Genomic DNA, 18,114 nt, shown 5'->3' on the forward strand with positions numbered 1-18,114 from the left:
AAGCAATTTATAGTTTTAAATAGGAACTATGTGTATACTACTTCCTTTAATTTTTAGAAGAATAGGATAATTTATCTTGACGTGATAGTAGATCCTCAAAGTATTTGATGGAAACTACTTTGCTAATGTCTTGCTCTTCTTCTGAAAGAGTAGTTTTCAATTCTTTGAAGTATCTCTCTGGATTGTGCATGGATCTCTTGCCAAGTACAGTGATCATTTGACTGTGAAGAAAAGATTATTAAGAAGTGTTTATTCGCTGTTTTATAAAAAATCCAATGTTATGGCAAGCAAAATGTCAATTGAGAACAAGCATGTAAAAATTTATTTCAAAGAAATTTAAGGAAAAATGAAGAATAATTTTAGGAAGTGTAGTTAAGATTCAAACGTTCTTTGGTATACAAAATGATCATGGCTTTTCCAGGTGAAATTGATATCATCAGATGCACAGCTAATCCTGACCCATGTCATGTAAAGTGTTTCTAAACAGGCACAGACTGCTATGGGGTTTGGTGCTGAATTCAAATCAAATGTTTTTTAAAAGCCTGTGATGATACATTGACCTTGAAATGGATGTGGGCCAAAAGATTTTGTGTGAGTGAAAATCCATAGTGCTTGGTAATGTCGCACAATCCCACAGATTTGTACAGCTTTGATCAGCAGTGGGACTGCTTGTATAGGAAGCTCTTCTGTATCTTTAAAATTACTTAAAGTAAGCTGGAAGTAAAGAAACAGCCTACTTACCTTGGCCACAAATTTATCCATTTTTTGGAAGCAGTCTTTCACTATAGACTCATGGGTAATGTTAAGTCTGGACTTCAGCTGTTATTTTAGTGGAAAAGAAAATAAACTGTTAGTTTGAACAGTGAGAAGTAAATAGAAGTTCAACATGACTCAGTAAAACAGTACCCTCTGATAGACATGGTCATGACTGACAGCATTGTAGTGCTTCTGTTGTATGCAAGCCTGCTGAATGTGTTAATATTAAAGGTAGTGTAGCACACAACTGCTATGTCTACAAAGAGATCAGGAAATGAATATATCGGTGTTCAAAGCAAGGTAGGGGGTCTATGGATTTTTTTGTTCTGTAACAGTACTGGTTTTGTTTCTGTATACTGTCTCTGAAGGAAACTGATTTCAGAATAACTGGTGGTCATTTGACATACAATGTCATGGATGTAATATGTGATTATGTTCATTCATTAAAAAAAAATAAGTGCTTAAGTAAGCAGTAGTTATTATCCTTTGTTACACACATTTTGTCCTGGGGTCTGGCCTGATGAGAAGCAGCAATGTGGTTTTGGAGCTCAGTGTTTATATGCTACTGCCCAGGCATATCTCTAGTGTGTCCTGCAGAAAAGTGCAGTGGGTTCCCTCCACGACAGCACAGAAGGGTATATGAGGTGTACCTTGTATGCCTAGGTTTGTTCTCCTGCAGGTTTGTTAGCAAATCTTGTGCCTGGCATAGGCGTTAGTTGCAAGGCAAGCTATAATAAATATGTGTATTTGTCCTCTCTAAATAGTTTTTAAGCTGACCCCAACTGAATGAACCATTTGTGCATATGTTTAAGTAATTTACTCAGCTGAAATAGGCTGAATGCAGATCGAAATATTTTCCTGAAGTGTTTTGCATACAATTTGCATGTAAGTCTTTATGTTAGCTTGTCTTGACAGAAGTCATAAGTAGTTGAAGAAAAGCACATGAAATTGATATTTAGTGAGAATAGTAAGTACTGTGTAGAACTAGTGCGGTTTTTAAGGAAAAGCAAGTTAAATACCGGCTTAGCCACATTTTTAGGCATCACATCTCAAAGTAAGCCCACAAATATATATGTGTGAAATTAAGACTACCTGTATCGTACAGGTTAGTAAAAGTGCTGGAAGGTGCCTGTCATTACTTGCATACAGATGTTTTAGGTGCCATTAATTGAAAAGGTAGTCTTTAAAGTTTTCTATTGCATTTTCAGCATACATATTATCAGTTTTATTCACCATTGATATCTGACTTCAATATCATGCAGTGTAAAAAAAAAATTATACTTACACAAGTCTTGAGCTGAGCATGAGTTTCATACATTCCTCTTAGAAAAATGTTCTTATTTTGAAAAGGAGTGTCTGCTCTCTTGAAAAACTCAGCGATTTCGTGCACTATATGAACAATGGCTGCATTATCATATTTAACCTGTGATGACAAAAACCAAACATAGACAAATTTGGGTTTTGAAGTTTGCACTTAAGTTTCAGTTAATGGTACATTTTTCAGCTGCCTGAGTCTGGTTATCATAAGTTCTTAAACAATTTTCACCACTTTCTTGTGTCTTATAAATTTTTTAGTACAAAAGTTATGGAAAGTAATATGCATTGCAAAGATGCTATTTATTTGAAAATCGGGAATTGTACGTGTAATTCCCAGTTGCAATTTTTCCTTTCATAAGGTGGACCCCATTTTGTAATGTAAACATATCTTGCATTTTTGGACTGCATTGATATTCTTGGATATATACAATGTACAAGGAGTAGTCAGCAAGAGGCCAAGAGTCAAAAGCAGGTTTTCTGAATTCAGACGCAGGACAACAGACTAAGAGTATGCAGCTCTTTCCTCACAAGCACAGTAAACATCTGATGAAGGGGAGCTCCCTCTGTCTCAGGGAAGATGGAAATACAAGAGAGACTGATAATGCTGTCTGTCCCTTTTGTTCCCTGGTCGCATTTTAGAAGCTCCATTGAAGAAGATGAGCTGGTAGTGGGCTGAATGAATCGCTTTGGTGCAGTAGCACGCTCTCAAACAAGTACCTTCTTATTTTGCGGCATTGCCGACCCGGACTGAGAGTGAACTGTGCACGTGAAGTTCATGCGTGTGCTGACTAGTACATAAAATTAGCCCTGCGCTACTTTTATGGGGTCTGACTGAAACTGAAGTCGGCATGCCATACTGGTAGTATCCAGGCTACCAGACTGATTCTGACTAATTTTCCACTTTAAACAGCAGGACTAACAGAAAAAAGCATCTAACCCTTTGCTTGTAAAAGTGGTATCGTAACTTAAATAATAGGAAAAGCAAAAAAAAAAATTAAAAAAATGGTGATTTCCACAAGTAACCTCTCAGGGAAAAGAATTTGGACTGAAAAGTCAACAGTCAGATTTATCATTTAAACCTGTAATTTAGAATATCAAAATTCTAATATAAAAGTCTCGTGACAAGGTACATATGCTGCATGAAGTAGAGCTCTTACAATGAGATAGTGTCAAGTACATATCTTTTTCTACTTACTGCTTTTAGCAGTTGCTCGGGGAAACACAAATCTTCGTTGCTCACTTCCTCACACTCCAAAGAAAAGCCTCTTTTGTTCTTAAAGAAAACATCAGTGTAGAAATTTTAAGCATGTGCAAAACCAGGTTTATTATGGAAACAATTCATAGAAGAGTTCACTTATGGGTTGGTCTTTTAACAATGAAGTGTATGAATGACTACATCAGTGGAGGACACTATATATCTCATGAGGTTGTGTGAAGAAGATTCATTTGCTTATATGTTCCCAAGCCTATCTAAAATGGAAGAAATAGCTGATTGTTACCTATTTCACCTTTTCTCAAATGTTCCAGGAAGCTCAGTTTGTATGGTGTTGAGGAAAGGGCAGGCCACAGAAGAAACCAAATTAGAAAAGGAAACATGCTTTCCATATAGCTGATTTCCAAAAACACCTTCAGACAGTATTTGTACCAAAAACTTTGTGACTGTGGATGCCCTTTTTTTGAGTGGGGTTATATCATGGTAAAGTAAATTATGGTGTTATGGTTTCAGGTGATGCCAGTTAGCAGGAATCCCAGATGACTGTGTACTCTGAAATATGTGACTTCTGTGTGGAGGATGTGGAGCTCTTCTTGGGAAGACACACGAATATCATATATTCAACAGGATGAGTTTGAATTAAAAACTCTAAATTTAAGATTTTTGGCTTTGTAGAGAATGAACATGTGGCTCATAATTTTTGAAAAACCTAAAAAAAATTGTAATCAGGCAATTATTACACATTTCAGAATTCCTTACACCCAAACTGAAGAAAGGTTGAAAGCAACATCTATAAATTGTGACCATATTTTATACTTTGACTTACCAGTTTCTCCATCTCCTTTAAAAGCTCACTCCACTGCACGCTTTCAAAGCACTGATGACTGTTGCTTTGGTGATTACCAAGGGATGTAGCAGTAAGGCAGACAGTTAGGAGGAAGAAGCAGCTGCCGGGGCAATACATTATCTCGTTCTGGAACAATAGGAAGACAGAAGGCTTAATAGAATCAGGATGGTTTTACAGTTTTGTGAAGTCAGGCAAGCACAGTTGATCATTTGCTCCTGCTTGTTTACTTTTATTCTGTATTTACTGATGTGCTGTCATAGGCCTAATGACTTCAGATTTTAGGGTGGAACATTTTAAAGTTAAATATGTTTATACAATGTATAAAGAGAAAAAATAAACATATAACAAAACCTTTTTTATACTGTTCATATAATATGTAAATGGTTATATGTGTTTTTAAAATATCCTATTCTGATTTTCTGAAATACTTATTTTCCCGCTGTTTCTGTATGGATAACCACATACAGTATCTAGAAAACTGGCATTATTTGCTGTAGTAAATTTGACTAAATGTAAACTATTGCCTACTAAATCATGAATTAAAAAATAGATATTTTTTTTCCCCAGCAGTTTGCTGTGTAGTAATACCTGTAAGCTTGTTACCTGTAACTCATAACATTATTTAAAGCAATTGATTCTAAATGTAAGGTTATATTTTAGTCAGATTTTGTTTTCATAAAACTCATTTGGCATTACAGTAGTAAAGTAAAAAGGAACAGTGAAATGAGTAAATTAATCTCATCTAGAAAAATCAGCAATAAAATCAAAGAAACCTACCTTGTGGATAATATTGAGCTCCTGATTGTGCAGTTCTGTAGGGCTCCTGAGGTACCATTCCATCAGCTATCTCAGTCCCTTTTAAATGCTCTTCTCCCACTTTTACAAATCTCTGGCCACCTCCACTCAGCAGATGATGCAGAGTGAAACTTCCTTCTTTCAGTATTCCATCTCTTCAGGTATGCTGATTTCCAGGCAATAGTGAGGCTATACGTGGGTGGCATAGAGACCACATTTTACAGTTTTTATTTAAACAAAAAACCTAGATGGCTGAAGTCTGTCAAACAAATTGATGATGTTTATTTTACTTGATTTTACAACTTTACAGTTAACAGTTTGTAAATATTCACATACAGGTGATAAAATATAAAACGCTTTTTCAATATGAACAAATACTGTCTTCTGTATTTACATTATGAATGTAGAATTTCATATAGCTTCATGTGATTTATACTTGTATAAGTAATATTGAATGTAACAGTAAAGTTTAACTATATTTATTCTATGTGAACATCTAACTTTATAGTTCTATAAGTATTATATTTACTTTCAAATGTAAAATACAAACTCATATGCACACATAGATATGTACATGTGACACACATACACATACATATATATACACATATGTTACTTCCCCAAGTTAAACCAAGTACTATGAAGTAATCAGCGTAAGTTTTTCAATGACTATAGGTTGGAGGTACTGAAGAGAATTAAATTCCAAGAGAGCTAATCCCTACCAAATTAGAAAACTTCTTAATAATAACATTATATTTTCATTAAATTTTCTCCCTGGGGCTTTTATATCCCATTAAAACTCAAAGCAACTCTAGCATCCAAATGTGTTCTTCTTAGTATTTCATACCAGTCTGAGCCCCCTCATCTTGCTCCTAAAGTTTCTCTGTAATAGTTTGTCCAAATGTTAAGCACTGCATTACTTGCAGACAGGAAAGATTTTACACTAGGTTTTAAAAGGTTTTTTTAGATGGATTGGCTTGTAGTTTTAAATGTCCTTAGATATCTAACATACAACTTCTGGAAAGCTCATTAAGATCATATTTGTATCTTTCATCTGTAACATTTTGTCAATTTATCCCTTTACAGAATACCTCCCCATCTTTAATAATTTTACTTTACTAATGCTAGTGTATGTCTGTTCTCTATGTGCCAGTCATAACTGCAGGAATTGTAATAAGAAACCTAGCATCTGGAATTAAGGGCAATTTTTGCCGCTTTTCTGAGAATAAGTAGCTAGATGGGTGTGGTAAGACAGGCCTCATTTTATCTTGTCTTGGAGATGTTTCATGAACATCTTTTCAGCAGAGGATTCTGGATACAGGACTTAAATATTTACCATAAGATACATGAAGCCACTAGGGAAGGGTAAAATTCAGGGTACTGCTGTCTTAGCATAATGCCATGTCAGGATTGAATAGAGAGCAGTGCTCATAGGGCAAAGAGGACATCAGGAACAGTATAGTGCTGGAAGTTGGAGCATTTTTGGACTTGATTGCCCATTTCAGTGTAATCACACCTTTCAGTGTGAGCCACCTGGCTACCTAACTTGATGCTACAGATGTGGACCTAAATCTTAGGGATTCATTTATGTTCAGATGTCTTGACTTGTCAATGCCTAACAAAAAGTAAGAAAGGTGATAATTTACTGATTACTCATTTAAATTTCAAGGATGAAATTTTAGACCACTGAAGTTGCATGCAAACCTCACTGTGCATTTCTTAGCATTCAGTGCAGAAAATTGCGTACTAGTTGGATACTCAGTTTCAACAACCAGCCATATAAAGGAACAGTTCTGAAATTCTAAAATGGTGGATCCTGTTTGTAAGATTGAAAATATTGGTTTCCCTTTGAACTGAGTAACTTTGTAAAATGTTTTAAATAGACTGGATGGTGCTAAATATATATTACTCCGCATGTAGGGAACCATGCTGGTTAAGTTTTAGGTTCTAACATGCGTGTTATGTATGTTAATGTAAATATCTCTAAACAGTGGTACCCTAAATTTTTCATGTGATATTTAGTCTCGGGTTTGCTTTTGATTCAACGTCAGTAAAAATTGGAAAATATACGTTATATAGTACATCTTCAATGGACTTTCCATAGGAAAAATTTAGAGAAGCATTTTTGGAGGGGAGGAGGAGAGTTGCATGAAAATTGCCTACATTCTTTGTCTTCTCATTTCTTCCTTTTCCCACTGTGGCTTCTTGAGAGATCAAGACTACGGAATAGAAGATGCACAATTATTGCTGTGTAGTATCTCATGACTAAATCATAACTATTCTTTCTATAATTTTATTGTACCTGCAATAAAATTTGGTTGGACCACTTCGGAGAGAATATTCAAAGAAGGAGTGCAGCGGGGCTGCATCTAAAAGAAGTCAGCTTTCAAAAGATACTTCTTTATGTTATGTTTGCTAATAGAGGTTATTTCTCAGAAGACTGATGAAGTAACCATGTTCTGAGCCTGCAATTCACCTCTGTTTGTAATCATTTGTCTGACACAGGAATCCAAATATGTTCTTTTGAAGGAAAAAAAAACAACACAAAAATGAAGAGAGGAAACATCATTTTTTTTCCTAGCTGTGTAAATAATCTTATTGGACCCTACAAATCTTTCGATACCAGATTTTTAAAAATGTATTTCTCTTTAAAATTAGACTATCTTAGTGAGAAAAGCATAGATATTACTTGTTTGTTGTTAGAGTGATAGACTTTTCTTGGTCTGAAAGATGACTGACACATATCTGTGTTTGAAAATTTGCCACTTCATTTTTTCCATCCTGCTTAGTTTTCAGCATTAGGTTTCACACTTCAGCGTAATGTTGTCATTTCCTTTTGTGCATTGGAACTCCATGAGTTACCAGGGCTAGGCATCTAAAATACTTCAGCTTTTTTCCTTTACTGTTTTCTCCCTCTATTGTGGTTTTCCTTTATACAAGATGCTCAGCAGCAATGTGGTAAAACTTTTGCTCTGCTGTGTTTCTAATTAAAAAAATTTGCAAACAAACAAACAAAAAGACCTGTAACAGAATTAACTAAAGAAAAATATTTCACAGAATATTTATTGAACATAAGAACCACAGTCTTTGTTGTGGTTTTGGCCCCTTTCTACTGGTTTGCCAGAGGAAACAGCACCTTGTTTTCTCGAAGTGAGGTAATTGAATAGTGTCATTATCGCTATGTAAATATAAAAATTCCTTGTGCTAGAAGATCCCGTTCTGTTTGGGACTGATGTGTGTGGGAGAGGTGTTTCCATTCCACCCTGCCCCCTTTTTTTTTCAAGTGGATGTGAACTAGTTTTTTTGAAAAGGCACACCTTACTGTATAAAGTGTGTCTGCAGAAAGTGAAAGCCACACCTGGAAGAAAGTAATTTCCTGTTGATCAGGAAAAGTAATCCAAAAAGTTTGGAAATTAAACATCTAACCTCGCTGCTTAGAATTTCAGACTAAAGTCCTGTAAATGAAATGATAGCATTGTAGCTCTCAAAAAACTTTACTTTCACTAGTTTGAGAAGGTGGATAGTGAAAAAACTATTAACCTTTTTTAGGCCTGGTATAAATATAGGTTATAAATCATCTTTAAGGCACCAAAATGGAACTTGGAAGATCTGGACATCCAGGCTTTTTATTTTGGTGACCTTTGTGCAATCACTTTTTTCTTTAGTACTTTAATTCTTATCTCTAGAAGAGTGTCCACAGGGAAATTTAGGATTGTGTTGACTTGGAAGAGTTTAACAGAAGGCTTGCTCTCTGGAGCAAGGGACCTAAATATTGTTACAAAGTAAAGCAGAAAAACCTAGACGAAAGCTTGTATTCGTAGCATAGCCAAGAACAGCAAGCTCTCTGGAGACTCAGCAATGTGAACATGGATAGACTCTTTCCTATCATAATTTAACCATTCGTACCATTCTTAGTGGGGGGAGCTGCAGCATGATGTAAACCACGGACAAGTTTACATGGTATACATTTTTCTTTCTGGCTTCCATAAGGTGATTGTCCTGCAAATTCATCACAGCTTAGAATGACAAATCCTAAAATTAAAATATTTACCAGGAGAGGGAGAGAATATTAGTATTTTGTGACAGCTATAGGTCCCTGACGCTTCATGGGTAATAAATTTGGTTTGCTTAAAAAAAAACTATTAAATTGTCTCACTTTTTAACTTAAATGAAATTTTGTAACAAGTTGTTATATTTTTGTGACTATTAGGACATTAAATATATAAGAATACAGAGGATGAATGGAGAAGACCAATGGTGATTTAATAACCTGCCATTAAGATTATGGGGTTTTAATTCTATTTTATTTGACCATCAGTATTGTCTTGATTCAGCATGCTACGTTTTAGTATAGAGGAAAAGGCAAATGTGATTAAATTTGCACCGCATACCAATGTTTTATTTGTTTTGAAAGCAAGATATTGTTTGAATACTGAAGCTCTGAGTATGTGGCATCACTAGGTGGCAGGGGTAGGTTATGGAGAGTGACAGTTATGGAGATGGCCTGAAGATGTCACTCCTCAGATCTCAAGTTAGGTGCCTTCATATTTGTAGGAAGCTGAAGGAACCTCCCTGTATTTAGAGAAATAGTGCAGAGGACTGATAGCTTCCTGATTTCATTAGGGTCAGGTCTTCCAGGATACTTAGCACAGCTGTTTTGAGAGATACTCCACTATAGAGGGACCATTTTAAACATACCAATATTTAATGGTTGTTCTGAAAGTTCCCAATCTCTGGTGCTCTTGGATTCTGGAACATCTTTCTAATTGGAGTAGTGATAAAGTATATTTTGTATTAACATACAAGCTTTTTAAGTTGGTGAAAAGTATAATGTAATCCAACATGTGCCAGAGCTGGAGGGTGGATTTGGTAATTTTAGAAGTTTCATCATTTTTTTTTTTTAAAGGTGTGGGCTAGAGTAAACATCCTTCAGAATGTTTTAACTCAGGCAGAGTTTCTGGTTGGGCCTGAACCTCGTTTAAGAATGGTTAATCCTTACCACTTTTGGTATCATTTCCTTCCATAGCATTTAATACTCATTGCTTTCTATTCCTGAAGTTTATGGACCTGCTTTAGAATTCTCACCCATTTCTTTCTGTGTACAATTTTTCATGCAATGACCAAGCTCTATGTGCTAGATATTCCTGAGTTCATGTTTGGAAGAACTTTGCGGTTTATATAATCTCTTTACCAATATTGTAATATGAAGCCTTTTAGTTGCCATTATTTTGGCATCCAGATGGAGGCATTATCAAAAGGCCCGGCTTCCTGGAAGTGCTGATCACCCAGTCTCTGAAAATCATGCTTTTAATAATTAAAATATAAAAAAAAATCAGTTATTTTGAATATCATGGCCATGTCTAATCTTGCACTTTTTCTTAAAACTTACTTTGAACTCACCCTGTTTCTACGAAAACATGCATGAATGTAAGCCCTGCTAGCATTTAATTTTTATTAATTAACTCAATTCTGTCAGAAAATAATACAAAAATATTTTTGGAAAATCTGTTAATTAGCTGTACAGTTCAGCTGTTCAGTGCAGTGTGACAGTTCATTCAAAATTTAAAATTAAGATTGTGATCAATTAACTGTTTAATTCCCATCAAATTCCATAGGATTTCTCACTTATTTAAAGGTAAATGCAATTAAAATATGGATGGATTTAGCCATGTCCTTCAATGTTGAAAACAAACATAAATGACTGACATTTATGACAAGATATATGAAAAACCTATACTTCCATACAGGAGTATAAAAATGGTGGAAAACCACTAAATTCTCATCAGAAGACCTCATGTTTTGTGATTGGCAGATGAAATTCCTGCTTTGGGAAAGAATTAATAAAAGAGCAGAAAGGCCAATAAAATACGGAAACAGAAGTAAAACAGGGAAAGCTATTAGTCAGAAAACTACCAATTTTCAAATCTCCACAAACTTCTTAAGACTCATCACATTCTTTATCTTTACATGATTCCTAATGTGAAGTCTGGTCTCCTGAGCTGGGTACAAAGGTTCCAGAAATGTTAGCTGGAAAAATCAGCTGCTTTAAAGCAGATTTGAAACACTAGGTACACTGACAGACTAAGCTATAAAGGAAATTTGTGCATTCTTCCTTGAGATGCGTAGTGTCTGCTACTTACTGAGCTGTGCTTTTACTCCTGCAGCTGGAGGACAGGTGTTGCTTGCGTGTGCAACAAGATTCCCAGACACACAGCAAGTTCCCTTGCTTTCTATTGAATAAAGAAAGAAATAGGTTAATATAAATTGAAAAGAGGTAGTTTTAAAAATCTGTGTGAAGTATTGTGAAGGCTTGGTAGATGGAGGGGAGCAATGGATCTTGTCTACCTAAACTTCAGTTAGGCTTTCAACACCGTCTCCCATAATATCCTCATAGAGAAGCTGTTGATGTATGGGCTGGATGAGCAGACAGTGAGGTGGGTTGAAAGCTGGCTCAACGGCCAGGCCCAGAGGGTGCTGATCAGTGGCACAAAGTTTAGTCGTAGGCCAGTGTCCTGGGTTCAGCTGGGATAGAGTTGATTTTTTTTACAGGAACCTGGGAGGTGGGGGGCATAGCCGGGGCAGCTGACCTGAACTGGCCAAGGAGCTATTCCATACCATGTGACATCATGCTCAGTATATAAATGGGGAGCGGGCCGGGGGGTGGGCTCTTCTTTTCGGTGGGGGAAGTGGCAGAGCGTCGGGTCCCGGGTGGTGAGCAGTTGCACTGTGCATCACTCTTTTTGTATACTTTTTCATTAGTACCGTTGTTGTTGTTGCAATTTCTTTGTGTTGTTCCAGTAAACTGCCTTTATCTCAACCCTCGAGGTTCCAGTTTTGTTTTTTTTTTTTTTCTCTCCTCCGTCTTCCCCCCATCCCACCGGAGGGGGGCGGGAGGAGTGAGCGAGCGGCCGCGTGGTCCTTTGTTACCGGCTGGGCTGAAACCACGACAGCCAGTAACTAGCAGAGTGCTCCAGGGGTCAATACTGGCTCCAGTCCTGTTCAACATCTTTTTTAATGATCTGGATGATGGGACAGAGTGTACCCTCAAGAGGTTTGCAGATGACACCAACCTGGGAGGAGCACTGATGCACCAGAGGGTCATGCTGCCATCCAAAGGGACCTTAACAGGCTGCAGAAATGGGCCAACAGGGACCTTGTGAAGTTCAGCAAGGGGAAGTGCAAAGTCCTGCATCTGGGGAGGAACAACCCCATGCAGGAGTATATGCCAGGGGCCACCCAGCTGGAAAGCAGCTTTGCAGAAAAGGACCTGGGGGTCCTGGTGGACACCAAGTTGAACATGAGCCAGCAATGTGCCCTTGCAGCAAAGGCGGCTAGTGGTATCCTGGGCTGCATTAGGAACAGTACTGCCAGCAGGTCAAAGGAGGTGTCTGGTCAGCACTGGTGAGGCCACAGCTGGAGTACTGTGTCCAGTGCTGGGCTCCCCAGTACAAGAGAGACATGGACTTACTGGAGAGAGTCCAGCAAAGGGCCACTAAGATGATTAAGGAATTGGAGCATCACTGCTATGAGGAAAGGCTGAGAGAGCTGGAACGGTTTAGCCTAGAGAAGACGGCGGCTCAGGGGGGATCTTATTAAGGTATATAAATAGCTGAAGGGAGGGTGCAAAGAGGATGGAGCCAGGCTCTTTTCCAGTGGTGCCCAGTGGCAGGACCAAAGGCAATGGACACAAACTGAAACATGGGAGGTTCCCTCTGAACATCAGGAAACACTTTTTTACTGTGAAAGTGACCAAGCACTGGCACAGGTTGCCCAGAGAGATTGTGGAGTCTCCATCCTTGGGGATATTCAAAAGCTGTCTGGATGCAGTCCTGGGCAACCGGCTCTAGGTGATGCTGCTTGAGCAAGGGTTTGGACCAGGTCACCTCCAGAGATCCCTTCCAACCTCAACCGTTCTATGATTCTGTGTTTGAATACAAGGGCAAAGAACAATTATTTTGCTCTACAGTGTAGGTCATAAACCTAAAAGGCCTATGTGGGCAGGCATCATTTGTCTTTTTCATCATCTTCTGTCACTCGTCATTGGTACACTTGTATTCTGTTGGTGCATGCTAGTGCTGATCTCAGACGTCTCCTGAGACTACCACATCCACATGGAGAGGAGAGTGAAGGTTTATTACTTGTTCTGTGTCATCTGCTGGCTGGTTGACGTGTTCACATTAATTGACATCTCTCATTCGTTGTGGTTTCATTGTTATAAATGCTGTTCTGTGTGCCTATGCAGTGAAGGCCCTGCAGAAGCATGTTGTATGTAGGGCACAGGACAATGAGGGTTGGCAGGTAGTGTGAGGCCTTAAGTCATTACATACGACTGTGGGATGTGATTTGGTGGATTAAGATGACCTAAGGCAGAGTCCTTCACAGAGTGGGCTGTCAGCATTGCTTATGAGCTCCCTTTGCCAAATGCTAGAAAGGCTCAGTGTTCCTGAACATTCCCCTATAGTAGATCAACCCAGGACCTGTGACGGTTAGTCAGCAGGGACACTTGGAAAACCTGACCTCGAGTAAACTGTTGGAGATGCTATAACAGATCTTCACCCTCACCCAAGAAGAAATGCTAACCGTTATGTTAAATTGATATCTCTGTTCCAAAGAAATGTATGTGTACAGAGGAACAGCCAGAAACATGGGTCTTGTTCCTTAGTTTAGACTAAACTATAACCTGGTGAATAAGGAAGGCTGTACCAACTTGGGATGAACATAATAACCATCCAACTTGTGTTAACTGTTACATTTAGTTAAGTCTTATGCCTGCCCCAACTGCTTACTAAGGCAGTTACAGGCATTGAGAGAGACATATAGTGTTCCAGTTCAAGAATAAGTGTTTTGTTTATTATCATACAAAGGGGAGAAGGCACTACTGTTCTTCCCCAGATTTGCTTTAAAAGCAAACTTCATTGACTTCTCTAGAGAGCCCATCCATTTTGTCTTCCCAAAGTATTAGATTGGCTCCCTTGAGAGTTTCAGACACTGGATCTGTGCCATGCTTAAACATGAGATAGATGCTGGACAGGCTTATAGACTACTGAAGAAGACCATTAAATGGCTGGAATAAATGAATGTCAAAAAGCTGAGATTCTGTTAAATTCAGGCATCTCTAAGGCTTCCGGAATTGAAGTTCTGAACATAAGTGTATAATGCATGAATCCAGTATTAATTCAATCATTTTTGGAATTGTTCCAAAGGAAACCTTTTTACAGAAGCAGACATTACTGCCTACTGTTATAGATCCTTTTTCCCCCCTCCAAATATACATGTAATGTACACTGTAATAGCTGATCAAACTGCATTAACCTATAACTTGAAAAAACTCTATTATTCACAAGATTCCACCCACCTGCAGGAAAATTTCATTACATGAGTTCTGACATTTAAACAGTGAATGAAACTAGAAATATCCAGGGGCTTTTCAGCCTTTTAGAAGCTAGTAGTTAATTAAAAATTATTGCATGGAAAAGCTTGAGGATTAAAAATGAAAGGGGTCAACCAGGAAGAATGGATAATACAATATAAAGAGAAAAGTTTTTTTCCAGTGAATATTTAATGTCCTCAGTTCTCAAGTACATCTCTAGAAATGAGGTTTTTTAATCTATAAAAATATAGCAGAATAATATGGACAAATCTGAAACAGTTTCTTTTACAGTGACTGCTGCTTCTGTTTTACATTCTTATCTGTAGATTTGACAAACTAGCTGAGCGTGTGGTAAAAAACAAATGCCTCATTTTTTCTGCCATACAGTGTAATTGGAAGTCTCCAGAGACTAAGCACCTTTGTTTTGTTTTTTCGGGAAAACTTAGGAGGACTCATTTCTTTAAAAATTCATAGCAAGTCGCTCATACTTATGTAAAACCCAGTGAATAAACCTGCAGCCTGAATGTAGGAGACCTAAGGTCAGAACTCTGCTCTGCTTAACACAGCGCGGCCTCATAATCCAGACAGTGCCAGCCTCATTTGTAATAAAATATTTTAGGTTTATGGCACTTCTGCAGGTAAGCTTAAATTGAGGAGTGGTGCACACCAGGGAAGCACATTAGTATAATAAAGCAGATTTTTCACAATGTGGTAAGTGAACCAGGGTAGTGTGGGAACTGTTAATACGGGGCTTTGGACTACCTATGCCCATTGATTGTATAACAAGACTGAATTAAATTAATGAGATTTTCATAAACATTAATGTTGTTAATCATTTGCAGATGGAAAAATTATAAGAGATAATTTTTAAATTGCTATATATATTAAGCACTCTGCAGTTTCTGTTTCCTTGCAGTCATTGTACTTTAGGAAGGCTTAACTTCAGTGCAAAATGAATAGGAAGAGGAGGTAACAAATGTGGAGAGAATAAAGCCAGTTTATTTTCAGTTCCCAGAAATGGACTTTTAGAAGATATGTATGGTCTATTGTCAGTACTAAGGAGCTCTGTCTTGACTCGCACTAACAATCACAAGTTTGAGTGTCGTCTTTTTTTTTTTTTTAACGGGGTACTTATGGGAAAATGCACCATCATTATAAAGGCATTTTATAAAGTCTGGCCTTAGAAATCTATACCTGACTTTTCACACAACCTAGAAACTTAAAAGTATGAAACTTTTATTTCTGAATAGAAAATATATAACAAATCTACTTTCAATGAGTTTAAATTTTTAGCACAAAGTTGTTCATGTTTTTTAGAAGAGGTATTTGAAATAGCATTTAATTATTATTATATTATAAAGCTTTATGATTTTCATTGTTTACTACAAATACCGTTTTCCCCAAATCCCAGAATCTTTCAAAGCAGCATAAAGTAGCAGATTTACCCATCTCTTAATTGAAGATAAAATCAGATATATTTATTTTCATTCTTGCTGTTATCAGAATTCAGGAAGATATTTTAAATGCTAAATATACAATTGCGAGATATTCTAAACTGATGTGTATGTATATAAATATACACACATACATAAAAATATTGGTTGCACAGTTGATTTACTATACAGAAAAAATAAGTAATTGCAAGAAGATTTGAGAATGGCATTTGTTATAATTTTTTAAATCAAACTTTTATAGTGGTTGGTTTTTTTGAACTACAGAGAACAATGAGATCTTAAAAGTTGTTAAGTCATAACTTGTTGATAAATACAGCCTGAAGCTGGTAAGAAAACCAATAAACAAGCTTGACAAAGTTACCATTTTTTTTAAAAAATCCTTAATTCTGAGTACAAAAACTTATGTCTGTGTAATAAATGTTTAGTCAGCTTTACCATGGGCTTTGAAAGCAGTGTCACTAGCGTGACATGAATAGTTCTATACAATCTTCCTATATATACATAGCTAAAACATTTTATATAGCAAACTTTCTAATTTCTTATGCTTTAGCTTGTTCCAGTTGCCTAACAGACTTTATTTTTCACTGTGCAAAATCATGATGTTCAATTCCTAGCTTTCATTTTTCTTGTTCAGAGTAGAACTGAATGGTTTCACTTCACTCCTAACCAGTGGCTGGAAAATAGTCTCCACCCTTCCTACAAATTAGACACCTCACTTTACAATAACTTGCAGAAGCTTTTTAATGCCCAACTCAGTTTTTGTTTTGTTTTATAGTTCCATTTCATGAAATGGACAATTGTTTGTCCACTGCATTCCTGCTAATTCCAGATTGGGTTGATTTCTTTTTTTAATTCACTGAATTCCGCTAATGGGTTTCCTGGCAATAAGTGAAACTTCTCTGATCATGATTTAACAGTGAGACTTGGGGAATTTCACAGCTACCCCACACTTCATGACTCTGTATTGAGATAAAGTCTGACACATTTACTTTCCTTTCCTTCCAGTCTACCCCTGGCCATTTCCTTGCTATGTACCAAGTTCAATAGGTAGGACTGGGCTTTGTAGCCTGGAAGAAAGCCTTGTAACCCTTAGATCAGCTGCCTAATTTGGTCTGTGAGGGGTTCAGGACCCCAGAGAATATCTTTTGAGTAGTGGCAAGGTGTGGCATTACAAGGTACTCATAATTTCTACTGATCATCTCAACTTGGTTTCAAGGCTGCATTTCAAAATGCAATGTTTCGTGTAGGGCTGATGTGTTTGTCACTTGTTGATCTTGGGGGATCTTGCAAATTGCAATTGATGGCTATTCTTCATATTCCTGGTATATAACAGCTGAAAATGTAAGTCACTTAAGTTTTACTTTACTAAGACACAGGACTTTGCATAGCTTTCTCACTGGCCTAGTAGGTCGACAGAAAAACTCTTACAATGTTTAGCACCATTGCTGTGTATACTTTCCACTAGATACTAAAAGTAGCAAAAAAAATGTTTTTAAGTTGTGTCATGGCAGGTTAAAATGATAACGTCACCTGACAAAACCTCGTACAACTTAATTGAGTGGAGTTATTTTGTTTTATTATACAAATTTATGTTACAGTGAAGGTAAAAGGTACACCAGAACTTGAATAAACCTTGAAAAATGAAGCAAACAATAACAAAAATATAAGCAATAATTTAAATATAAACATACAAAAAAGTCATATGGAAATGATTATTAAATCCATTACCAGTGAGTTCTGCCCCCATCTGTTCCCTGTGATCCACCATTGAGATTTCTAGTAGGTAAAATTATTTTGATTCAGTCATTTCATTTATCACTCACTTTCATCTGAATTGTATACCAGGAGTCTGTGACTTTTGAAACTCTGTTTCAAGTCTGGTAGGCCTGATTGACTGGTCCTTCCTGAAGTGAAGCTTAATCACCTGTCTAATAGTTCATTAGAATCATTATCATGTCTACAAGACAGGATGTCACTGAAGAACATGGGGAGCTAGAGAAGATCATAGTCTTCTGCGTTGTCAGTCATAGGAAAGTTACTTTGGCTTCAAATTCCCTGTAAAGTGGGAGACAGGACAACTAAACTCTTGAGAGGAAAAAAAGAAAAAATACTGCTTCCCCAAGGGCCCTCTGGTAAGCAAATGTCTCTTAAAGCCCACGTTAATATGACAATTCATGGGAACCTTCCAAATGTCAGTAGAAGGCCTCTGTACATCCCGTAATATTTACAGATAAAAATGTTTATGTCAGTGTTTCTTCTTTTAAGTCAATATATGAAGACAAATTCTAAATCACAAAATTGATTGAGAGCTTCAGTGACATCCGATTCTGAAAATACAAGGTAAGCTGTACCCTCATAGTGA

At 37.0% G+C, this 18,114-nt stretch overlaps 1 long non-coding RNA gene across 1 annotated transcript in view; it reads left to right on the forward strand.

Annotated features, from left to right (window-relative positions):
* The window catches only part of LOC138684464 (uncharacterized), a 77,721-nt gene that overhangs the window by 14,253 nt on the left and 45,354 nt on the right, over positions 1–18,114 (forward strand). The window lies entirely within an intron of this gene.

Source organism: Haliaeetus albicilla, chromosome 2 (assembly GCF_947461875.1).
Source record: "Haliaeetus albicilla chromosome 2, bHalAlb1.1, whole genome shotgun sequence".
Lineage (NCBI taxonomy): Eukaryota > Metazoa > Chordata > Aves > Accipitriformes > Accipitridae > Haliaeetus > Haliaeetus albicilla.